Source organism: Cyprinodon tularosa, unplaced genomic scaffold (genome assembly GCF_016077235.1).
Source record: "Cyprinodon tularosa strain WSP-4 unplaced genomic scaffold, ASM1607723v1 ctg32, whole genome shotgun sequence".
Lineage (NCBI taxonomy): Eukaryota > Metazoa > Chordata > Actinopteri > Cyprinodontiformes > Cyprinodontidae > Cyprinodon > Cyprinodon tularosa.
The window spans coordinates 498767-525175 of record NW_024039030.1 but is presented as its reverse complement, the minus strand read 5'-3'; the positions used below and the strand labels follow the sequence as shown (position 1 = coordinate 525175).

At 37.5% G+C, this 26409-nt stretch overlaps 1 protein-coding gene across 36 annotated transcripts in view; it reads left to right on the top strand.

Annotated features, from left to right (window-relative positions):
• The window catches only part of kcnma1a (potassium large conductance calcium-activated channel, subfamily M, alpha member 1a), a 196747-nt gene that overhangs the window by 55601 nt on the left and 114737 nt on the right, over window positions 1-26409 (top strand). The gene's annotated exons all lie outside the window — the stretch shown is intronic.

The window sequence follows — 26409 nt, the reverse complement described above, 5'->3', positions numbered from 1 at the left end:
GAATTGTCCGAAAAAGAAAAAACATCCAGTGAGAGGCAGTTCTGTGGGCGGAAATGCCTTGTTGATGCGAGAGGTCAGAGGAGAATGGCCAGACTGGTTTGAGCTGATAGAAGGGCAACAGTGACTCAAATAACTACCCATTACAACCAAGGTGGCAGAAGAGCATCTCTGAACGCACAGTACGCCGAACTTTGAGGCAGATGGGCTACAGCAGCAGAAGACCACACCGGGTGCCACTCCTTTCAGCTAAGAACAGGAAACTGAGGCTACAATTTGCACAAGCTCATCGAAATTGGACAATAGAAGTTTGGAAAAATGTTGCCTGGTCTGATGAGTCTCGATTTCTGCTGCGACATTCGGATGGTAGGGTCAGAATTTGGCGTCTATAACATGAAAGCATGGATCCATCCTGCCTTGTATCAACGGTTCAGGCTGGTTTTGGTGGTGTCATGGTGTGGGGAATATTTTCTTGGCACTCTTTGGGCCCCTTGGTACCAATTGAGCATCGTTGCAATGCCACAGCCTACCTGAGTATTGTTGCTGACCATGTCCATCCCTTTATGACCACAATGTACCCAACTTCTGATGGCTACTTTCAGCAGGATAATGCGCCATGTCATAAAGCTGGAATCATCTCAGACTGGTTTATTGAACATGACAATGAGTTCACTGTACTCAAATGGCCTCCACAGTCACCAGATCTCAATCCAATAGAGCATCTTTGGGATGTGGTGGAACGGGAGATTCGCGTCATAGATGTGCAGCCGACAAATCTGCGGCAACTGTGTGATGCCATCATGTCAATATGGACCAAACTCCCTGAGGAATGCTTCCAGCACCTTGTTGAATCCATGCCACGAATAATTTAGGCAGTTCTGAAGGCAAAAGGGGGTCCAATTCGTTACTAGCATGGGGTACCTAATAAAGTGGCCGGTGAGTGTAGCAATGCTATATTAGTTTATAAAATTTGCATTTTATGCGAGTGTAGTCAACTTTATCTATAGGGACATCTGGTCTTAAGTTTTTTATGTGCCAGCTTTCTTTCAGTCACAGTTCCTCTGATTTTCTCAGACATCAACTGTGCATTTGTAGACTGGATGAAACAGTTTTGGGAGTTAGAAAGAGAGAGAGATATATCTAAACTCAAATACTAACTCTGTCATTGTTAATGTTTGCTAAAGGGTGACAGCTTCATCACACCTGATGAAGATAGTTCAGAGTTGAGGAGGGCATCGTCCTTTTGTGCTGAGGAGGATAAAAAAACCCTGAGGGGAGCTGTCAATTTGCTAAATGAGATTCTCTTTCATTATTTTCCCACTCATACAACTCTCCTGGCATGGACGTAGCTGTCTTTTCCCTTTCATCTTCCTCTTTGACTGAGTGTTCCCAATCTGCCCTGTATATTCATTTCCCTCAGCTGCAAGTGTGAGGAAGTGAACTGCAGCAAAGAAAACAGACGAATGGAGAAATCTCAACAAAAACTGATGAGCAAATTGAAAAGTAAACTAGTGTATTTGTTCCAGTCAAGGAGAAATGAGAAACTAGCTCCTTTAAATGGGGTTTCTATGCCTAGAGATATCCCTATGTATCACCTACTGTGATTTGCGCTACTTCTGATGGAACTGATAATTCAACCCAGCAGGCTATGTTTACTCACGTGCTCACTCTAATGATATGCAGCACAATACCGCAAGCACAAGTTGATCCATGAAGGTGAGTGACTGGCTTATCATGTGGGAGGAATGTGTGCAACTGTGGGTTCTTGTTTGAAAGTGTTTTTCCATATATGCAGTAAGAACATGAAAACTTCTGTATATATGGACATGGTTGGATGTGTGCCAGTGTGGGTGGTTAGGTGATTTTTGTTTTGTTTTGTCAGGCTATTCCTTTGCTCTTCCATCAGTGCTTCACTGCAGATCAGAATTTGCAAGGAGTATCCATGTATGCAGAACCTGGCTGGTAACCATAGGAACTGCTGTATAGTGGTGCTCTGTAATCTGACATTACCCTGTCTGCCTGGGTAGAGTAACTTAGGCCAAAAGAAAAAAAGAGAATAGTGTCTCTCTTCTAAACTGACCTGCACAGGTGGTTTCAGAATAAAACAACCCATCAACAAAATAGAAAACTGGTTGTTTCTTTTAGTAAGAGCACCCCATTCCTTAACATTTGTTTACCTTGATGACTTTGCTGTTAGTGAAAGATGAAGTATCCCCTCGAGCTGACTTAATAACCTGACAGATATACATCCACTGGGGGGTGGGGAGTAATGTAGTTCTCTCTCTCCTGCTCTCCTAGGGTTGCAAACACAATTTGTGTTTAGATTTCCTTTCCTGTCACAACACTATGCCTTGCAGTCAACATGTATCTTTTAGAGAGTGAAGATTAATTGATTATTGAAACAACCATCAACTAATTTAGTAATCGATTAATCGTTAACTGGAGTACAGAGACTCTAAAACTTGCCTTTAGCTGACAGAGAACCCATGTTGAGCAGCAATTATAACACAATTATCAAAAAAATATCTGAACACTTTGCATTTAAGATAAAAAAAAAAAAAAATTTCTATCATTATGCTCTATCCAGAACTCCTTAAGAGGAAGAATTGTAGTTTCACCTGGTTTAATTTAGTTTAAAAAAGCCCGAGTAAACAGATCTTGCTGTTCCTTAATCTTTCTCTTTCTCATAATTCAGGAGATGTAATGCCAGATACATTTCAATCATTATTTAACATTAATTTGAATAAAAACAATTGGATCCACAGTTTATTTTATTATTTTTCAAATAAAGTTAGAAAACAAACTCTTCTGGCAGTTTCATACAGTAAACTTAACCACAAATGTTGGATCCTGCAGTACAACTTGCATTAAAACACACTCTCTGCATGATGCTGCCTTTGGCATACTCTACATTATTTTTTTGTTGAATTTTTTTATTTTAAATTCTCAAAGTTTTTTTTTCGTGCCTAGATAATTCCTACACACCCTAACCACTAGCCTTTCATCTGAGTTTTACAATTTGACATGCTTAATAATAAGTCATACAAGTAAACTGGGTGTTTCAAACAAGACAAAACTTTCAGACATACAGTAAGAAGAAACTGGCTATGTCATGAAAAAAATAGATTGAGACTAAACTGCTTTTATGGGCTATCTGTGAAGATTCTCAGTCATCCAGGTCAAACTTGAAAAGTCAATCTGAACTTTTCAAGCTTGACCTGGATGACCGAGAATCTTTAACACTGCTGCTTTTGCATTTTTCCGTCTATCAATCTTCCATTTCCTTATCCCCTCTCTCATGAGCAGGACTTCAAGAAACCCCAAAACAAGCGTCTGATGATAAAAATCATCTTAACTCACCAAACTGCCTCTGCTTCTGCACCCCTTTGTGTGTGCTCCTCGGAGCTCCCTCCTGGCAATATTTCAAAATTTCATCTAATGTATATTTTAAGCTGTTAACCTGTTTCATTTTATTACCTTTAAAATATCATATTACCCATTCAGCTTCAAACATAACAAATAGATTGAAAACTCATTTTTTGCAAGTGCATTGTTCATGGGCATATCGTCATATGGCAGGAGGAAGCTGGAATAATTATACATCAATCATGGCCAAACAAAAACATAATCTTAACAATAATGACAGTTCAAGTAAAAGCTCTCCATCTGAAACGTGAATTGTTATAAAGTTGTAAAGTAAAATATCATAATTGGTCCAATCACTATTTATTAACTAGCAGCAACTTAAAGACTTGTCCCTCTCTGCATGCTTTGGGACAGTAGTTCACTCAGCAAAACTGCTTTTGGAAGATGGTGGATAATGACACATCACATCCCAGTAGCTTTATGGAAAAATCTCATTGAGCAACATCTGAGGACAGAACCGAATTCTTTGACAGGAGGAAAAGTGAGGTGGTTGAATTGGTACGACTGTCCTAGTATCTGCAAGTTGATTTTCCTGTTGGGATCTGCTTTAGTAACGATGCATGAAATCCTATAATGTCCAAGAAAAATAGCAAGGATTGTAATCCCTGAATGCAGATAGTCTCCATATCTCTCTGGACAGCGGATTTACACTGCATGGTGGGTCCTGAAATAGGTCAGTCCTGCCATCTTTCTTAATGGGATCTTGGGTGGCAACCAAGGACCATCTGTTCACACGGCCCGCTCTCTAATCCCTGTGTTCATCCCCCTGCCTATTCCCATCCACCCTAACACTTCTTGGCCTTCTGCGTTTTGACCCCATCATCTGGAAATACTATGAATGCAACACATCTGTCTGTCTTTACAGAAAAAAGTGAAAGCACATGCATTCTAATCACTGTTACATAAACGAATAAAATCCCGCTCAAACAGTCATGTTCAGCAGTAAAACCCCTGGCAGGGCTCATGGTTTTTCTTTGCCTCTCTTTCTTTCCTGTGTGCTTTTGACAGCAATATTTTTTCCCCTCTATTATCTGCTTTTGGATGGAAACATACTCAGTGTGTACTTATCTATGTTCTTTGGCAGTAAGGTGAGATTTTGCAGCACTAATAGTGTGTGTTTTTTATTAGCTTATTTCCGTGTTTCCCACAACATCCTGTGGGGGTGAAAATAAGTGTTCTGTCACACTCCCCATGACTGCCTTCCTCCCTGCCCAGAGAACAGCTGCCATTCACACTTTTCAGGCCGGCATTGTTTATGTCAGTGTAATGCAGTGGTTCCCAAAGATTTTCTTCTGGGCCCCCCTTTGGATTACAATAAAATTTCCACTCCCCCCCCCCCCCCCCCCCCCCCCCCAAAAAAAAAAAGAATCAACTGGGCACACACACATCGTTCAACCAGATATAATAAATCAATACACATATTTTGTTTTCAAACTCCACTGAAGTTTATTTCACACTTCAGGTTGCAACAAAACAAATTACACACCATCTTTACAGTGGAACACTTTTGTGTAACTGTATTTTTTTCATAGTTCTATAATGTAGATTAGAAGAGGATTCTTTGTTGTCGGTGTTATTTTAAACATATTTCTTTTTTTTTATTTGTAACAATATTTAACTTTGCTATAATCTATACATTAAAAAAGCCTCGGTGCAAAATGGAGTGAAAACATTTAACAGCTCCCTGAGAGTTTTTTCTTTGTACTTTAATCCTCCCATCTTTTCAGTGGCTGTAGTGAGCCTGCTTTTTGCTGTAGATCTTCTCAAATTTGGGTTGCAGTGTCACAACTGTCCATTATGCTCAGTCAAGCAAGTGCTGTTTTTTTTTTTTTTTCTTCATTCATCCATACCGCTTCCCGCGCCCCCCCTGCAATGGCATTGCACCCCCCATAGGGGGCGCGCCCCACACTTTGGGAACCACTGGTGTGATGTGTGTGTTCACCTTTGTGGGGACAATTTCAATTTCACACTCTTTGGGCTTTTAACCAGCTGCCCATATAAACTGCAAAAAATACAAAGCTGTTATTATTATCTATCATCAAAGGTGCAAAGTCATGGTATATGCCTATATTAGAAAAAAGACCAAAAACTATTATATTGTCTGTAAATAAGGTATTCACCAAGCGTCTTTCCCATTAGTGATGATTTTTCTGGTTGATTGTGATAATGCTCCGCATTGTTGGTTAAGGTTTTTTTTTAAGCATGTCTCTTTAAAAAACAGAAATATTAATTTGTTTTATTCCTCTTGATTGTTTAGCAGTGAGTCATATATCAAAGCTGTGGATGCACTTCCATCGTAGCAGTGACTTTTCTGTTATTCTAAGTCCTTTTAGACAACACCATTTGAATACCATGTTTTTTTTATGGCTAAAGCAGGTTTCTCAACAGTTTTTTACCCCAAGTGAAGTAAAGGGACTGTTTGCCTTGCTTCTTTTTATTTATAAAAATACTTAATATTTTAATTTCACCATTTACTGTGAAAGTTAAATATTAAATATTTTAGTTAAATATAGTTAATAGTTAAATATTTTTCTTGTCTGTGACTGTCACCTTTACCAAAGTAATTTTCTGTTGCAATATTTTTACTTTTAGTTTTTTTTTTTTTTTGAGTATAACAATGAAAAAAAAAATCAATTTAAACAGAAGAATTGCATTTCAGTGTATTGTTAATGAGACCTAATTTAGATCTAATATTAAGTAGTCTTTTAAATTCCATTTTTTTAATTTAATTTTTTTTTTTATCTTTGTGTCTAACTTGAGTAAGCAAGTGGCATAAACATTCAAAAAAATCATACAAGGAGACTACTCCTATGGTACTTCAATTGGTCACCTCTCTAAGTAATGCAAGTTGTCTGTTAAATTAGTTTTTAAATAAAATTTTAAATCCAATTCCCCCCTGTTTTTTCATCAGAAACTATTGTCTTTTAGAACCTTTAGCACATCTTGTACCTTTTTCTTGTTGTTGACTTTTTGCTACCCAGTATATCCCTTGCTTATTTGCCAAAATGCATCGGTTCAGTCGATGGAAATCCACTCAGTATTGATGTAAATCTTCTTTTAGGGTAATGAATTGCTGTTACGCCTGCCACACTTCAGAAGACATGCCCAGCAGCATAGAAAGTGAGCTGTGAGGGGTAGAAGGAAAAAGATGGGTGTGGTGCCAGCCTGGCAAGAACTATAGGGATAACAAACTCACTTAAAGATGCTAGCGCACTGCTTGTTTTCAAATATGAAACAAAAGTACATTGACAATAGAAATCCATGTTGGAATTTTTAATTTAGCGTTTGGCTTGGTTACAGTTTGGATTGGTTGAATGCCCATTCAGCCTTATGCTGAATTTACTTTTCTTATTTACAGTAAAATAAACCTTTCTATGACAGCCAGTACAAAAGGGATGGGCCTCATCCATTTTTTAATACTATTAAATCTTCCTTAGATTATTCCTATAAATGGTAAACAAAATGACAACAGCTGATATTTAACCTTCATTTTTAAAATATGATTAAATGTTTGGTTAATAATAAGGTTTGCTGATTATAAAGCAAAAAGCATCAAGTTAACAGCAATTAATCAAAGTAGCGAGTTAACAGTGCTGAAAATGATTGGAACAGCAAGGTATTTGAACAGAACAGCTAAAATTATAATCAAACTGGGGTCAATTAATTGAAGCAGTAATCTTATATTGATATAATTGTTGAAGCAGAACTTTAACAGTGAACACAGCTAATAGGAATGACACAGTTTAGGTAGTAAATTAACAGTGAAGAATCAGTCTAAGTATTACTTTGTGGTAAATAACTAAAAAAAAGCAAACGGTTATAAAATCCTAGTCCTTCATTTGTCAGTAATTTATTAATTTCTAATACTTCTACTGTAAACCAGTTTGAAAATCAAGATGACATTTACAAGCAGTTACCATAGCTGTTAACAGCTATACAATGTTAAAGTTATCAGTTAAAACAGTTCTTGGAATAAGATAATGTTGATAAAACTATTTAAGTTATTTTAATAATCTTACAGTATTAAAAATGGTTAATTAGCTCACTGCTCAAGCTAAAGAATACAGAGAATTAGTTAGTAAGCAAATAGTTATAAAGTAAGAAAGAAGAATGCCTATGAGTAAACGTCTATCATTAAAGGAATAGTACACCCAAAACATGATTAGCCTTCATTTTCTACTCACCCCCATGCTGAACAACACCCTGGAGTACTTTTTTGATATCTCAAATGCATCTGGAGATCTGGGAGGCTTCTTGCTGTCTGCTGACATTCAAATAATGGAGCTCCATGGCGCCCGAGGCAGAAAGGTCCATAAAAGTCCACAAAAAACGTGTCAATATTCCTCCATACTGCTCGTCCAATGTATTCCAAGTGTCCTGAGTGGGTAGCATCCAGAATTTACTCGAAACGAAGTCATTTAGAATGTTTTTAGAGCATAAACAGTAGTGTATAGGATTTCCTGAAAGCGCGTTCACGGCGCTACGGAAACCGCGGCAGACCAAGCCAGATGAAAGTGCGCATTCAGCTCAGCAAAGAACTCATGCTCTTCCTCAACACTGAAGTCCTCAGACATTTTTCTTTCGTTGTTTCTTTCTTTGCACAGGTAAACAGCACATTTCTTCTTCTACACTTGCATTATTGGCAGAGCAGACGCTGAATGCGCACTTTCATCTGGTTTGGTCTGCCGGCTTCCGTAGCATCATGAACGCGCAGGTGCGCGCTTTCAGGAAATCCTATACACTACTGTTTATGCTCTAAAAACATTCTAAATGACTTCGTTTCGAGTAAATTATGGATGCTACCCACTCAGGACACTTGGAATACATTGGACGAGCAGTATGGAGGAATATTGACACGTTTTTTGTGGACTTTTATGGACCTTTCTGTCTCGGGCACCATAGACCTCCATTATTTGAATGTCAGCAGACAGCAAGAAGCCTCCCAGATCTCCAGATGCATTTGAGATATCAAAAAAGTACTCCAGGGTGTTGTTCAGCATGGGGGTGAGTAGAAAATGAAGGCTAATCATGTTTTGGGTGTACTATTCCTTTAAAGCAATCATTAGCTATGGACTATCACATTTATTTTGCAGGTTAAAAATGTAAACTCTATATGAATGAATTGCGAGAATATAAATAGTGTTAATCTACTTTTAAAAATATTTGGTTTGGTTTAATTTGGCTTATCGATACAGGAAATTTTTTAAAGATGTGAGTTTAAGTAAAATGTATAATTTTTTTCACAACAACCAACATTTTAATTTACGAAAAGTTATGATTTATTTTACTCTGAGCAAAAGGAGTGGATTGGGGAAAAAATATAGATTTTCCTAAACATGAATCTTCATAAGCAAGAATTTTGATAAATTAAAAAGAATCAATATATCGCCCAGCCCTAAAACCAACATACTTACGGTCTGGAGAAACTTTTGTATCCAGACTGAATCTTTACAAGACCTCAATGAATATTATAATATTATGTGTGATTGCCTGCTGCTGTTGGCTGGTCTGTAAACAAAAAGCCTCAGACAAGATAGAAAATGTGGACCAGATTTCATGTCATAAAGTTGAACTCTATATAAACACATGGAATAAACTCAGTGACGGGGTCTCTACCTTAGATCTTATGAGTAGCTGCCAGCTATATGATCATACTTAAAATCCCTTTATTGTTGCACAATGGGGAAATTCACTCTCTGCATTTAACCCATCCTCTACTAATGCGGGTTAAGGGTTTTGCTTAGGAAGCCAGAGTGGAGGCTGCAGGGATCGAACCGGGTACTTGTTAAAAAAAATAAAATAGATTTAATGAAGCACATGTTCATGCTGAAGAACATATCGACTAAATTAGACCTAGAGGTGCCACTGGCTCTTACGATGTAAGGAAAAACACTCCTGCCACACAAAAAAAAAAACACTAAGATTTTCAAACTTTTGTGCACCTGCTGGTTATAGAGAAAATTATTTAAAATAACGGCTGTCTTCAAATAACAAAATGTTTTCATTAGGTCAGATTACCCATCAGCTGAAAATCAACAGTATGTTCATTATTATCTTATTTGAAGCTAGCCTCTTTAATCTTTCACTGATATCTGTAGACTTTCATCACATAAAAGCTGCACTATTTTTATTTTTCCTTTGAGGTAATTTTAGAACCTGTGCGATTTTAGATTCGAGATTTAAAAAAAAGGTCAACATCATATGACCTCTGCTTCATAACAGGTCACTGTCTTAACTAAAAATTCTATCATTATATGTAAAGTTCCAATAATTATGCACATGGTACTAATCTTTAAGTTTCCAGATTTGTTGTGTCTTTTCACATGGGTTAAGTTTTTTTGTTTGGCCCTTATGATTTCTGGGCAGCCGCCACATAAGTAACATTTGCTGCACTGAAAGGTCGAAGGTTTTTCTTGGAGCATTGACAGGAAAAGCAAGGTGTCAAAGTAGGAACAAACAGGGAGTCCTGGTATCGTGTTTTCCACTTTCATCTGCTAGTAATTCACACACAGTGTTAGATATCCAAGCATACATATACAGTGTACTATCACAGCACACCTCATTATCAGAAAACCTTCTGTCAAGCTTGGGTTTCTTAACTGCAAAGTAAATCACAGAAGACAGACTTAATACCGTGTAGTGCAAGTCTCCCTATGTTACATTTTATCCCTCAGCTTTTTAGTGCTTTTAAATTGCAGAGCACTGGGGAGAGGTTTACATCTCTGAAATGGCTGGTCTCAATTTGTCCTCATGAATGATTTTCCCCTCATCCCTCCTTTACGCCTGTCATAACTCTGAGGCGTTCTGTGGGATGACTCATTGTTGCTTTTTCCTCCATTCCCCTATCTATTAACCCATCCATTTGCCACCTGTGCCTCGGTTGCTAGAAAGCCAATGGCCTACGACCATCTTCTATCACTGCAGACACCCCTGCCCTTTGCCAATCCCCCTACCTTCTAACTGTTTCCCAGAGTTAAAGGTTGAAAGAGTTGACATAGAAGTAATGTTTCTTTTTGATGACTGCTGAGCCTTGTCAGTATTGGATCAAATTGTCCTGTGACTTGTTAAACAATATCACTCAGACTCTGTAGCGACAGTCTGTATTCATGTCTTTCTTTCAGCCTGGGTATTTTCATTCTAAAAAAATTCACAAATCAAATTAAATTCAATTAAATTACATATGTTATTTATTTTTTAGGAAACATTTCTGCTGCTGATAGCTTCTGAATGTATTTAAAACTTCTTAGCTTATTACATGGCAAGTTCACCATCATTAAACATACACGCAATAAGAAAATGAAAGTATTATCAACTAAGTGACAGCAGTGGATTGTTAAGCTAAGATTATTTTTGTTGACAGAATGACTCACCCGGCCGTTAGCAGTGAACAGGGCAGCCAACAGACAAGCAGTAGATGTTTTAGACCTACAGATTTGTCAGTTATGAAATAGGCTGACGTTGTTGTTTTTGCATTTGAAGACTCCTGCCACCACTCCCTGACTGACCTGTGTTGTGGCTATGTTGTAAGTTCTTTATAAGGAGTATTAAAGGACTTGGTGTCTCTGATATAAATCACAGTTAATGGTTCAAAATCTTGTATTTATCCTCCCACACTCAACACCAGTATTTTTCGCCGGACTAAAGTCTCACTGAAAAGGGACAGAGACTAGTAAGGATAATTGCTTTGGTCACTATGTTACAACTAAATGTGTTTAATTTTTAGAGAAGGAGGGTTTGGATATTTTGAATTGTTTTAATTCCTTTAAAAAATACAAGCACCAGAAAATCTAAAGTAGTCTAAGTATGTTCTTGTTAATTGAGTATTAAAGGTATAGTGGAGGATGTTTTTTTCTGGGTGGAACATCAAAATAAGGGGTCCTACTAATTGTTAATCATTCTGGTGATATGTTTACATAAGGCTGTGCTTGTCCCCATTTTCACTTTCCAGTGGTGATTCTGACATAGTGGAAAAACTGCACATCTTCTTTTGGAAAGTAAGCTTGTATGAGCGATGCAAACAGCTAATTCTAAAAAGTTTTCACACATCTTTAATTGAAGGCTCCTTCTCAGGAGTGGGTACATGGTTGTGCATGTTCATTTTTTTAAGTGGAGAGGGTGGGTCTTTTCAAAAATTAAAAAACCCCAAAAAACTTTAAGTATCATTTCTAGCAAAGTATATATGACAGTGGTAAAATTTTTCATAGTGAAACCAGTCTGTGTATTTTAGGCAAGTTCATTATCATTATATAAAGGTTACTGTAACAAAGGGCTCCATATAAGTACAAAAACAGAGTTGATTTCTTATAGTGCTCTCTGAAAATTTGCCATATTTCATTACCAAGAATGAGGTTTTATAAAATTTCTGTTTTAACACTATTGTTCATTCTTGTAGCACTTTTCTTTTCTTTTTTTGAAAATAGATAAATAGATCCACTCATCAATAGTGTTTTAGGGGGAAAAAGAAAACCCCGGAAAACCAACAGTGGCACAAGGAAAAATGTGCAAGATACTCAAAATCCAACAAAATTAACAAAAAGCAACAGCAACAACATTACAGCCAATTTGTCCAACAGCTGCTTTGTTTTGGGTAACAAAAATTTTATTAAAAGATTAGATATTACCCTCTCTTATATTGACAGACAGTTAATGGAATTAATAGAAAACATTGCACAAAATGTACTGTCTTCTAAAAATATTTAAGTATTCATTTTATGATCATCGTATGTAGTTCCCAACCCTAATTGAATATTAAGGAAATGAATTCAAATGACTAATTCACAGATTTCATTCATCTCCAATGAGTTTCTTCTTCGGTCAGTGTGAAAAATAGTCGGAGAAGTAGTAGCAACAAGCCAGAATTGTGGGTTTGATTTTAACTTTTTTCCATAATGAGCTTTTCGTCATTATAAAACTAGAATGGTGCTTTTATAGTTTGGTCTATCTACCATACCTATAAAGTCATATCTGGGTGTTCATTTTGAATATGTCTTAAAATCCTATGTAGCGTTTTCAGCACAGACACTCTACCTTTTGTGGAATATGTCAATTCATTTTCCAAAGAAATCATAAAAACAGCAAAACTAAAGAAACAGAACTAAAAAAAAGAAAACGGCTTCATTTCTAATCATTACGTGAAATGACAATATTTCAGAAGAAAGACTTTAAAACTGAAAAAAACATACACACTAAATATCTACGTCTCTTGTTTAAAATCAAAACTCAAAAGCAGATTTAACTCGGTCATAGAGGCAACAAAAGATTCATAATATGCAATGCAGAAACCCTACTGACTTCAGCAAGAAGGGTTCTTGAAACTTTTTTACACTTTTGTGGCTGCAGCCTGGTGGCAAGCTACAGTACATTATAGCCAAAGCTGCACTGGGACTCACTGACAGAAGCGAGGCTGCTGTACACTAGCGCCACCAGTTCCCCATCAGTACGCAATGCTGGTCAAGTGTCGTGCCCAAGGACATGGCGACACTGAACGCCAGAGCTGGTGTTCCAACCAACAACCCTCCGGTTGCAGGTCAAACTCCTTCATCCGAGTGCAGGAGTACATTTAAAGTAACATCCTTTAAAATGTATGGTATACACTTTTCATATTGTGCAAAACCAGGATGCATCCAAAGTACAGGTGCTGGTCATAAAATTAGAATACCATGAAAAAGTAGATTGATTTCAGTAATTCCATTTAAAAAGTGAAACTTGTATATTATATTCATACATTACATACAAACTCATATATTTCAGATGTTTATTTTGTTTAATTTTGATGATTACAAATGACAACAAATGAAAATCTCAAATTCATCATATCAGAAAATTAGAATATTGTGAAAAGGTTCAAAATTGATGGCCCCTGGTGCCACACTCTAATCAGCTAATTAACTCAAACCACCTGCAAAAGCCTTTAAATGGTCTTTCAGTCTAGTTCTATAGGCTACACAATCATGGGGAAGACTGCTGACTTGACAGTTGTCCAAAAGACGACCATCGACACCTTGCACAAGGAGGGCAAGACACAAAAGGTCATCGCTAAAGAGGCTGGCTGTTCACAGAGCTCAGTGTCCAAGCACATTAATAGAGAGGCGAAGGGAAGGAAAAGATGTGGTCGAAAAAAGTGTACAAGCAAGAGAGATAACCGCACCCTGGAGAGGATTGTGAAACAAAACCCATTCAAAAATGTGGGGGAGATTCACAAAGAGTGGACTGCAGCTGGAGTGAGTGCTTCAAGAACCACCACACACAGACGTATGAAAGACATGGGTTTCTGCTGTCGCATTCCTTGTGTCAAGCCACTCTTGAACCACAGACAGCGTCAGAAGCGTCTTGCCTGGGCTAAAGAGAAACAGGACTGGACTGCTGGTGAGTGGTCCAAAGTCATGTTCTCTGATGAAAGTAAATTTTGCATTTCCTTTGGAAATCAAGGTCCCAGAGTCTGGAGGAAAAGAAGAGAGGCACTTCATCCACGTTGCTTGAAGTCCAGTGTAAAGTTTCCACAGTCAGTGATGGTTTGGGGTGCCATGTCATCTGCTGGTGTTGGTCCATTGTGTTTTCTGAGGTCCAGGGTCAACGCAGCCACATACCAGGAAGTTTTAGAGCACTTCATGCTTCCTGCAGCTGACCAACTTTTTGGAGATGCAGATTTCATTTTCCAACAGGACTTGGCACCTGCACACAGTGCCAAAGCTACCAGTACCTGGTTGAAGGACCATGGTATCCCTGTTCTTAATTGGCCAGCAAACTCTCCTGACCTTAACCCCATAGAAAATCTATGGGGTATTGTGAAGAAGAAGATGCAATACACCAGACCCAACAATTCAGAAGAGCTAAAAGCCACTATTAGAGCAACCTGGGCTATCATAACACCTGAGCAGTGCCACAGACTGATCGACTCCATGCCACGCCGCATTGCTGCAGTAATACAGGCCAAAGGAGGCCCAACTAAATACTGAGTGCTGTACATGCTCATACTTTTCATGTTCATACTTTTCAGTTGGCCAACATTTCTATAAATCCTTTGTTTTTATTGGTCTTCAGTAATATTCTAATTTTCTGATATGATGAATTTGAGATTTTCATTTGTTGTCATTTGTAATCATCAAAATTAAACAAAATAAACATCTGAAATATATGAGTTTGTATGTAATGTATGAATATAATATACAAGTTTCACTTTTTAAATGGAATTACTGAAATCAATCTACTTTTTCATGATATTCTAATTTTATGACCAGCACCTGTATGAAACAAAAATGTTATAGGACTAGATGTACCTTGATGTTTGCTACTGCAAGATAGGAAAGTCTGTGACAGAAGCTGAACGGTAAGTCCCTTATAGAAAAAAGTAAATAATATATTTGATAGAAATTTTAGAATAGAACAGAAATCATTTCTAGCCAATCTGTCTGGAACGGTTTTGGAATAGCAAGATAGAAGCTCCAAGATGCAAGTGGAATTTGTTTCAAAAATGATGTTTCTTTGATTAGTTTTCATATTAGCTGTGATTGGATGTTGTTTTTGAGGAATTTTGTAGACACCAGCCTTAGTTCACAGTATATGCAGATATCAATATGCCTTGTTTAACAGCAGTATAGAGAATAGAGGATTAGATCTAAAGCTTAGTGGCCAGATTTGCCTTGGAGAGCAAAAACCAGCAATGAATAGTATCCTATACTATACAACCCTATATTAAGGTATAGTGGAGAATTTTTGCAAGTTTTCTAAAATACTCACCCTCTTCACTTAAAAAAAAAAAATGCACATGCACAGCCTTGTTCCCGCTCCCGAGAGGGAACAAGGCGTGTTCCTTCTATTAAACGTGTGCAAGAGCGTGCACAAGCCCATTTCTTCTTGAAAGTTGCTGTTTGCATTTCTCATGGAAGCTTACTTTCCAAAAGAAGATTTGCAATTTTTCCACTATGTTAGACTCATCACCTGTAAGTGAAAATGGGGACGAGCACGTAGGACGGTCTTATGTAAACATATCACCAGAATGATTGACAATTAGGAGCATCACTTATTTAGATGATCCACCCAGAAAAAAAACATTCTCCACTATACTTTTAAGAGTCTAAATAACACTGAAATGACCTTGAAATCAGTGCTCTTGTGTAGTTGCCCTAGAAGAGTTAAAGGAACACTAAAATGTTCCTGAGGGAATTAATGAGGCATTAAATTATTAACATTGCACATTTTCATGGATGCAGGCTTTCAATGGTGCATGTCGATTGCTGTGTGGTGTAGGAACAGCCTCCTCTTCTCAGCCTGTCTCATCATCTATACATCAGCAGGTCTGAGTCACACACAACGAGTGAGTGTGGGAGTGCAGGGATCAGTAGAGATGGGGGTGACTTCATCCCAACCTCTGCTTTATAAGGTGGATGGGTTATTATTGCAGCAAGATTTGCAGTGGAAGATGGAGGCTGTGGTTCCTCTCTAAAAAAGCTGAAACGAGAGGCAACAAACAGCAGCTGTCATGTGACATTTTTTTTTCATTGGGAAACAACTTCTCACTGTGCTCTGGAGAACCTTACAATGTGAATAATTGAAGATTAACTTGATATACAGGCACTACTGAGCTGCATCGTTTTCTGCTTTTTTCAACGCCTTGTTCAGTGTCTAAGATAGAGCCAGCGATAGGTGTTCCTTCTGACATAATATGAGACGTTTCATGCTTGTATAATGTTAGGTGTTCTAATTGCTTATCAGAGGAGTCAGCTCAGTGGGGACCATCTGCTAAGCCAGGTTTGAGATCCGTTTACCCCCACTGGGATTCTGTTTCCTGGGATGGGACAGCCGCAATGTGTCCCTAAAACACATAACCTCTACCAGGCTGTCTCCTACAGCTCACAGTTTCCATGAGATCATTAATGTGTTATCTTAGGGGATGAGGAAGGTTTTCTGGCCAGGTGACTGAGATTTTACTTACAGCGAACATGTTTTCTTTCAAAATGAGTAGCTTCCTTTCTCTTCTTAAAGGAAAAGTCTGGTCAGACTCCGAATACAAACTTCTGAAACTACTTTAAGTATGAAATTATTACATACTTTTGAATATATGATAAGTGTTTTTAATTAAGAGTAATTTTATTTGAATGTGCTTTACTGGAGACATCCATGGTTGTCAAAGAACACTACTGCCACCCAACGGTTTGTGACGTCACGGTGCAGTGTCGGCTGTTGAGCAAGTCCCAGTGTTGATTCTGGTGTTTGTCAGGACGCGCTATTATCCATGATGGCGACGGGCAGGGAACTATGTGAAGCAGAGTGCAACGGATCAATGACGTGTTTTTTTTCTCTGGCCAGAAGTTTGATGACAATCCAACGACAAATCAGTGGTGGATCATCAATTGGAAAGGTAACATAATACATTTTTTTTCCACTTTTACCCGATGTGTTGCAACATCCAACTGCTGTGCACGTGGGTATTGTCAATTTAACTAAAGCTCTTGCGAGTTTCAATGGTAAAGTCCTCTCGAAATCTTAAATAATGTTGTTGATGACAGAGGTGTATACAAGCTCCTATTGATTATGCTTGTAAAGCGGGGAGAATGGCGCTAAGCTTACCGCATCGTGATGATCTAAGGAGTGTGGTGTTTAACTAACCAAATTATATTTGGGCAAAAATGTGTTCCCGGACTCGTTGATCGTGCCGAAAAATTTTGTTTTTTATTTTTTTACTGATCAACGTTAAACACATAAAATCCCCACCAACATATTAGTTTTAGGAATAAACAATGACCGACTGGTTATTCCTTGCTGACCTGACTTTTACTTTAACAGTGTAAATACATTAGTTGTGGTTTATGCTATTAAAATTGTTTCAGTCTTCATTATTTTTTTCAATTTTGATTCTCAAGAAAACATTTAATCCACACAGAGAAAACAAGGCTATATTTGTTACCTCCTGACTCCTGTTAAGAGCAATAGCAAGGTGCTAATGAAATAGTTTTGTAGGCCTGACTCTGGCCCTAAATTACATCAGTATTGACTTCAAAGCCTCAGTGCATCAAAGAATGACCAGAGGCAGAAAGCCTGGCTCAGTTCACTCTGCCTCCCCTGTCCTCAACTTGCATCCTACATGCAGGCTGTATTTAACAGCAGGGTTTAATATACGTAACTAATATGGCAGATCATATGTACCCAAAAAAGGCAATACAAGCTTCACACAAATTAGTTTAGTTGGCTAAATGTTCTTACAACTCGCTGTTTGGGGTCACGATTCGATTCAAAATCAATTTTAAAGTGCCAAGTTGTCAATCTGTGTAACTGTGAAGATGTTGGCAGCGATTTAACTCACAATCACAAGATCTGCAACAGACAGCTCCCGTTCTTTAGTGATGGAGTGAAACATGACATTTATATTTACGGCCATGTTGGGTTTTTGCATCACACAAGTTTACAAAACACTGGATTTGAGCAGCTAATGTATATATCTGCTATTAAATGCATGGTGAATGTCAAAATATGATGGCTTACTCTTGATGCCAATGCATCACATACCATACCAAATTTATTTATCAAGCACATCCAACAGGACAAAAGTGCTATACACAATCATAAAATACAAAAAGTCAATCATAAAACAATAAATAAAGGGGTTAGGGTTAGGTGGTAATATAGGTGGTATATAAAAGTGGTAATAAAATAAAAAGCAATAATAAAATGTAAAGATCCTGGTGACTTTTCTATTAATCTCTTGGTAAAGTCGCAACTGAACTTTCTCACAGGATGGTATGGCCTACTTTGGCCCCACTACGTTACAGAACAAGCTACATCCAGAGCAGTCACAAATGGAGGCTTTCCATCCATTGTGAGACGGAGCAGTCATATGGGGGAAAAAAAAAAAAAATTGCATCTGGTCCATCATAAAGGGGAAAGTTATTAAATTATTCAATCATTAATTGTCATTATAAGCTGGCAGGGGCTTTTTATTAAATTAGAATTTCATAATTGATTTCAAAATTTTTTAAAGGCCCTATCATGAAGCTAAATTTGGGCCATCAAGTTTCTTCATAAACATTGTTCTCGAAGAACTTATTAGAAAACTGAAAAAAAAAACAAGTAGAAATTAAAAGAATACTTTTGAAACTGAAAAAAAGATATAAAACTGAAAATGAAAGTTCAAAACTACTTTTCAAGTTTTTTTCTTTTCATTTTCAGATATATGTTTTTTAGTTTCCGCCATTTCCTCCTTTAGTGTGGGGTCATGGTTTAAATAACATGGGTTGTGGAATCATGACAGACAGCTAAGGCTCCTGAAGGAAACATTCTTTGACGTTGGATTCAGTAATTGTTGAAACTAGAAATGTCTTTAAAACACACTTGATGTTTTATGTGTAAGTAATTGGCCTTGAAAAACATTATGCTTAACTGTTTTAAAGACATTAATAGATAAAGGAGCTATTTCAGGTCCTAATCTACACAGTGACAGCAGCTGTTCTTGTTTAGCTGATATCTGAATTTCGTAAAAATGTGTTTTTCATCAGGGAGCGATCACAGGAAGGTGCAAAGAGAAAAATATAGGAAACCCAAACCCAACAATGCAGACAAGATGAAAGCTGCTATTAAATTAAGCTTTGTTAAAACTTCCATGGAACCATAGGCCTTCATGCCCTAATGCAACAATATTGTCAAAAAACGATAAAGTGCAAATACTTTTGAGTACATGGACATACTTTTACCATGATAATAAAAATAATAAGATAAAAAGTTTTACTTTTTTAACTGAGTTGCTGAAATAAATATTTTTATGATATTCAAATTCATTTAACTGTATCCGAATATAATTATTATTAATCATATGTTATTAAATAGTAAAAAGACTATACATTGAGACTTGATGTTCCAACTTGTTAATCTAATTTCAATCATAACTTTCCACATTTTATTTCCTGTAGGCCAGGGTACTTTGATATAAATGTCTTAAATAACTGGTACTATAAAGGGTAGATGACAACATGGTGGGGCTTCTTAACTGAGGTAATATCAACATAAACCTCCAACTGACAAAAGCACTAAAAGGCCAGACCCTCATATCCTCTGAAGACTGGAAAATGTCTGGAATTTGTTGCCCTGCTTTATTACCTTGCTCCTGCTGTATGCTCTCTCCTGACCCATTGCACTTACAGTTATTCCCATAAGTGGCAAATCACAGACACATTTCACATCTTGTATTCACTGGAATAAACTTGGTATCCTCAGGTTTCTATTTTGGTTCTCACATGGTAGCAATTCTCTTTATAGACACTTTCTTAAAGGCATACTATTATAAGGTGTTAACTTATAAGCGATCCTTTAAACAATCCTGATTTTCTCATTGGAGAGAAAAGTCTGAGCCAAATTGAATTCTGAATCCCATATAGTAGATTTAAATTAATGTGACTTCATTCAGACTTAATTCAGACATACAGTAATCCAATGTTATCTATGGCCCATGTAGCCCAGCTTTAAACATTTGTGCTTTGTCTAAAGTAGATTTTTCCCTTATGAGTTAGTTTGTTTCTCCCACATATATAATACATAGTTCATGAGCATAAACAATACCATACAGTAAGTCAGCAGGATGCCAGAAAAAACTAACTTTAAAAATCAACTAGTTGCATGTTGCTGGGATTAAATTGTTGTAATGATATATATTCCTAATCTGATTGTCGCTAACCCAGTTGCAGACTGGCAGATCTTGAAACCACTGTAAAAAAAACACACATCAATTACTAAGGCAGGTGTTTGGAACCACTAGTAATCCTCCAGATTGAGAGCAAAGCTCTCTTAGGAGAAGAAATTCTAGAAATTTATTATATATATGACTTAAATGGCAGGTCCTGATCAAAAATAACACCAGTATTTTTTATCTAGTTATGGGGCAGCATGTGTTAAGCTCCCCAAGTAGAGTGAGTTGTGATGCAATATTTCAAAGAACAAAGGGGAACACAACCTAAAGTGATGACCATAGGAAACATGGGTATGAGTAAAACAACAAAAAAATAAGCGCAAAATGGGTCAGATCTAAAGTCTAAAGTGACTCAAAAAATCCAATGTTTTTGTTTGTCACAATAAGAATAGATTTTGGAGATGGTAAGTTGTGGATTTTGGAGAAGTAGGTTGTAAAAGGAGTCAAACAACAAATCTGTTTGCTTAAAGGTGACAGTTTGAGGGAGCACATGGTTGAACTTTTCACCAAAAAGCACGCTGGATATCCAGTATTGATACGGCTGTCAGTGAGGCGGTCAAAAGTCAATCAAAGCATGCCTTGCTCAGTGGAACATATTGAAGCTGGATTAAAATATTTATTTTTATCACAAAATACACAGTAAGCAACAAAATATTTATTCTGGATATAATTTAGGGATTCCTAAGGTAGAAATTAAAGAAAGTTTTGCATCACCTCTTGTGAGCTGGAAGTAAGAAGATCCCTATAGCTTGACAAAAGCATTTTTTTTTGCACTTGGCAGATATTGTTTATCAGACATAAATAGTTTATTAAGAAGTGAAGGTAGAGTTTACTGTTCAATGAGCAGCTGAGCGCATCTTGGTGGAGCACAAGTGCAGACAAGTTTCAATGCATGTGCAAGGACGGATTTCTGCACGAGCACAGCTGGCGGAGCAGAGTTTGTCAGAGATCACCACACATCAGACACACACTGAATGAGCATGTATGAGATTTAACCATTTCATATCCTACTCACCAAGTTGGTAACTGTGCACTGAAGTTGGTGGCACAAAATAGCAGATAGCAACTTTTCCCTGGACTTTGGTCAACTGCTAAATCTGTTACTGGTACGCAGTACCGGACCGTTCTGACTTACTTTCACCCCTGAATGTATACAATGCTATTACATACCTAAACTGATAGGTAGATCTCATGGGTCAAGGGTGGTCAAGGGGTCAATTCTGACTCTGAGATTCTGATCTCAGAGTCTGATTGTGAGTGGCGACACAAGCATGGGGGCAATGAGTGAGTGTGGACTGTATAATTGTAAGAAACCAGTAACCCCTTATCTCTGTCCAATGTCTTTAATGCAAACAATGCACAGTGTGGCTAAAAGCTATATTTATATATGCCTAAAATGTAAATTGCATAAAATCTTTTTCTATGATTATTTTCTTTCAATTTGCTGTTACAGTATTGGGGAGGTACCCCAGCCTACCGTTCCAACAAAAGTGTAACTGCTCAGGTAAAATACATAAGGTCTGCTGCAATGGAGATAGAGACAGAAAAATACACAGCCTGAATTTTACAGTTCCACCATGGCTCAGTTAGTGGTTCTATCACTTTTACACAGAAAGAGTACTCTCACCTGAGGGACACACCTCAAGCCACAGGTACAGCTTAACTTGGGATCGGTCTCAGCTGCAAACAGTCCACTCTCTGTGCAGGCTGTCATCATAGCTTGTTAGCATTCCGATGGCACAGTTTCTGTCAGGGATCTGTTGTTTTACCAGATGAAGTTATAATTAGTACCACTATAATAAGTATCGAGAAGTAGCTGTGCTGTTTCTAATTTGTGTTAAAATGAGGTGACCCGGTGCGTCCAATGGAAAGTGCAGCGGTGAAAGTGATAAAAATAAAAATGCTACTCTAGAACCTCAGCTGCTAAAGAAATATGATCACATTAATATGTTTTCCCAAAATGTAAACATGTTATACAAGCAGAAGTGCATAATGAGCATTAATTGTGATTGGAGCAGGTATAGAAAGTCAAAAGTGCCACATGTACAATGTGTTATAAAGTGGCAAGATTTCCATTTGTCTATGTGAAAATTTCAGCTATTTCATCATGCATCAAATTAATATATTTTATCCCAAATAATTCAATATTTAAATATCTTTTAAATTATTAGAATTGAATTATTAGCTATCAAATACAATTTTTTTTTACAGCCATTATGCATTTATGTCATCATTTTATAAATCAAAATCCTTCTTACTACTGAAAAACAGAAAATGTCCATAAACCATTAGCAAATCACCTTTTATTCTTCTTACACTGCAGTGTCCAAAGACAATAGCAATACACATAAGTCCTTTTAAATATACATTTAACTGTGGTTTTGTTTGGTGAAGACCCTTATGCAGCTATACTGTGACATTATTCCCTTTCTTATTGAAAGGTGAAGGTATCAGTTTTGTTTTGGGTTAAGTCTTCTAAATATGTGGAGCTCATAATTAAATGCAGCAGAAGGCAAATGGAGGCATCGTGCTCTGAGGTGCTGCTACTCTTTAAAGGGAGTTGTTCACCATTCATGGAACATAAATGCCGATTTTTTTAATCTCTGTGGTTTCTTTGCTGTGAAAAGAAGTTCATTTAGAAATAAATTCAATACATTGTTAGCGGGAAAAAGTGGGCTTTGACACACATGATAAACTCATTAACCTTCAGGAAATTAAAAGAAACCATAATTAGATATAGATCATGCCACTGCTGCATCTCACCTGAGGTTATGGGATTGTCTGCAGGGAGATTTTTTGGTGTCATTCAGAGGTAGTTTTAAAAGAAAAGATGAATATAGGGCATCTACACTGCTGGATTATGTAAATGGAAGCAAATGTTTCCACCTTATGGAAAAGGAATTATTTTAATGCCATACTTGGCAAGGCCTGGCTTTCCCAATTGCAGCCAAAGGCAATAAGACATTTAAGTGATGGAATGAAAAGTTGTGCTGAATAGTGTAATATGCATCAGACAAAGTAATTGTGCTGATAGAACTGTGGCAGAAAAACCAAAAGTGTGATATAGTTTTGATGTTATTAACTTTGACAGAGATGATTTATGCTGTAATTTAAGGTATATAATGGGATTGTATGGCAATAACTGCTGTCTGGCCAGCGGTGCAGTGACCTGAATACGTAATTGCCTGTAGACCACATACAGCTACTTAAACACAACATTTTTTTATACAGAGAGAGAACCGCCCTCCCCTTTCATTTTGCTTTCAGATGCATGTGCCATTTTTGTGTTATTATAGAATTAATTATCTTTTTTTAAGAGCGCAAGTAGAAGCAATCTGTCTTACTACACAAATCTTCAAAATAAATGCAATTAGATGTTAATTTATTTTTTTCCTGGGATGTCATTAAACACATAAACAGACATGAATTTATAATGATGATGTATTGCTCCATATTAAAACCAAGGTGATTTATATTTTAATATATTTTTTTTAGCAACACTATCCAGTATTGATATCTTGAAAGGATTCCCTGCTTGGTACAGAACTGGGAAGAGGTCTTGAAATCTTTTATTGTTTTAACAAACCTTTTTTTTAATTCTGGGACATGACAATGGAGAGCACACATTTATTCTATAATTTTATACAGTATTGGCTATAGCTGTTATTGAATGCATGTTCAATTGTCATTTTTTTCTATGTTTAATGTATCTGAAATAGTTGCCACTGTACGGTATATCAAGGATTCCTATAAAAATAAGGGTGCTTAGCAGATAACATTGGCTTGCCTTTTTTAGCACCTAGGCTATAATAGAAACCTATAATGAGAAATTAGCTTCAAACCCAGGTAAAACGCGTATCTTTGTTTCTCCTGTAGCCATATGAATTAATACAGTAAATGCTCATTTGTATCCATACAGTTTCCTTACCAGTGGCAACAGGTTTGGGATGTGTGATATCCAGGGAGGTGACGTATCTCTAAACCCTAGAGTCAGCTGTAAAACGTCTCAGAGAACCACCACTGGGAACCCTCATTAATTCTTTACCATGGTTTATGGTTAGCTGAGAGCAACAGCTGAGCAGTCACATTTGTCTTAAAATGATGTAGCCCTGCAGGTATTACACATGTGCATTAAACACATTGTGGTTACTCACTGCTGTGGCTGCAGGTTTTTGACAATGTAAGTCTAATTTAAAATTCTGCAGTATCCATAGGAAACCATCCACAAGCTCATCTGCTAGAAGACAGCTGGAGAATGAATGTGATGGTGGAAAATTTCCCTTCTGTCAGTAGCTCTTTGCAGGCTGGTCACATTCGCTCTCTCATCTTTTCTGTTCTGGCAAAAATGTCATTGGGGATCCTCTCTATGGTCTCAAGAACAAAGGAAAAGTCAAAGGTTGAACATATGGTGATGGTATGCATGCTTTTGCACGTGCACAAGGAGGTAAAGATGCACGTGCAGAAGCGACATACGGTGCCATTTTAATTCTTGCTGGGCCCTCTAAGACATATGCTAATATTCTCTGTCACTCAGAGATTCTTTCTCTTCTCTCTCTCTCACTTGCATCTTTCCCCATGCACAAGCCACTTTCCTGCCCTCTCTTAATGCTCCTCATGCCTGATGAGAGGTGAGGGGTTCTTTCTTATATTCCCTCATCCCTCCATCTTCTGCCAACATCACTTTCATTTTTTAATTCCCTCTCTCTCCTCTTTCACGCTTCTCTGAAGGTCATTTTTAATAAAGACCACCGTTAGGTACATGATTCTGTAAAGGAGGATGGGCTTCTTCCTCTCCCAACAATGCATCTCACATGAACAATTTATGACCAAATTTTAGTTTGGAATCAAATATGCTATGAAGAAGCTTTTAGAAAACATTTTTCAGACAGGTTGTCCTATGTGTATTTAACACTTCCCCAGAGACGACCTCTTCATCTCCCACAGACAGGAGCTCATTTTAGGAGCTGCCATCCTGTCAGATCCAAAAGGCTTTCCTTCATAACAGCCTGCATCCATATGTGGATATTTTTCTGATACAGGTCACAACATTTGAATAGAGCTAATTCCATGTCATCTGTAACACGGCTTTAGCTAGCCTGGGTGCCAGTCCGAATTTAGTCCCGCCCACAAGGTTTGAGTTCGGACTACGTCAGGCTAGGCTTTAGCTGTACGGCTTTTGAAAATCTCTGTTGAAAGATTGGAAAAATAATATATATACATTTCTTAATGTCATGCTTTTTTTATGTTAAGATTTGGATCCTAGACCTTACCCTTTTTTAGTTGCATGGAATGGTCATTAATTATTACTTAATTCTTACTCCTGCAATGGACAGGCAACCTGTCCAGGCCTCTTGCCTATAGTCTGCCGGAGATACAGTAGGCACCGACCTCACTGCGACGCTGAGGAAATAAGTGGGAGAAGATGGATGGAGGGCTAAATTGATGGATGGATGGTGGATGAATGGTCATTCGGTCAAGTATCTGTAAAATTTTTCCACTTTTGTAACATCCACCTGTGCTAGACCAACACAAATAAAATCTTGCAGAAATGTGGGGTCATCCTCGGTGTTAATCAGTTTTAGCACAAATCTAGCTAAAGGACTTACTTTGTTTGTGGGGAGAATATCAGAGCTCAAACATAACAAAGATCAATCTAAGCTGGTATGTTAGAGTTACAGTTGTGGGGAGGTTTAGGCCGTGTTTGATTATAAAAGCAATATCCTTCACATAAAGCAATATTACTGCAACATCTGAAAATGTAAGACATCCATGACTTCAATGGCTTAAACCAAAGAAGCAGCAAGAGCCAAATGGCAACTGTAAAGCTGTAAACTGTAAAGTAGTTGCAGAGCCCTACTGTTTAGGTGGGTGATTCTGTTAGCATGAAATTATAAATCATGCACTCCAAGAATATAACATTTATGACAAGAAGAAAGCTATCAGAAGTCAAGCCATCTTGAGGACACAGCTAATGTGTGGAAAAAGGTTGTCTGGTATTCCTGCAAAATATATTGCATCACATAAATCAAACTGTGCACATCCCCAAAAACACTACTAGTTTATTAAGCATCAGGCTTGTGGTGATGTTTTCTCCCATAGGGGCAGATGAGGTGCATTCAGCTAAATACAGAAGCGATCCTTAAAGAAAACCTGATCATGGGTGCAAAAGACTTTTTACTGGGGTTAGAATGACCTTCCAGCCGGTTGACAATGCTAAATGAACATGCAGGTCTGCCGCAGACTGGTTTAGATCATAAGGCCAGTTTGACCGGTGGCTATGTCTTTCTCAGTTCCACTTTATTTATTGATTTTTA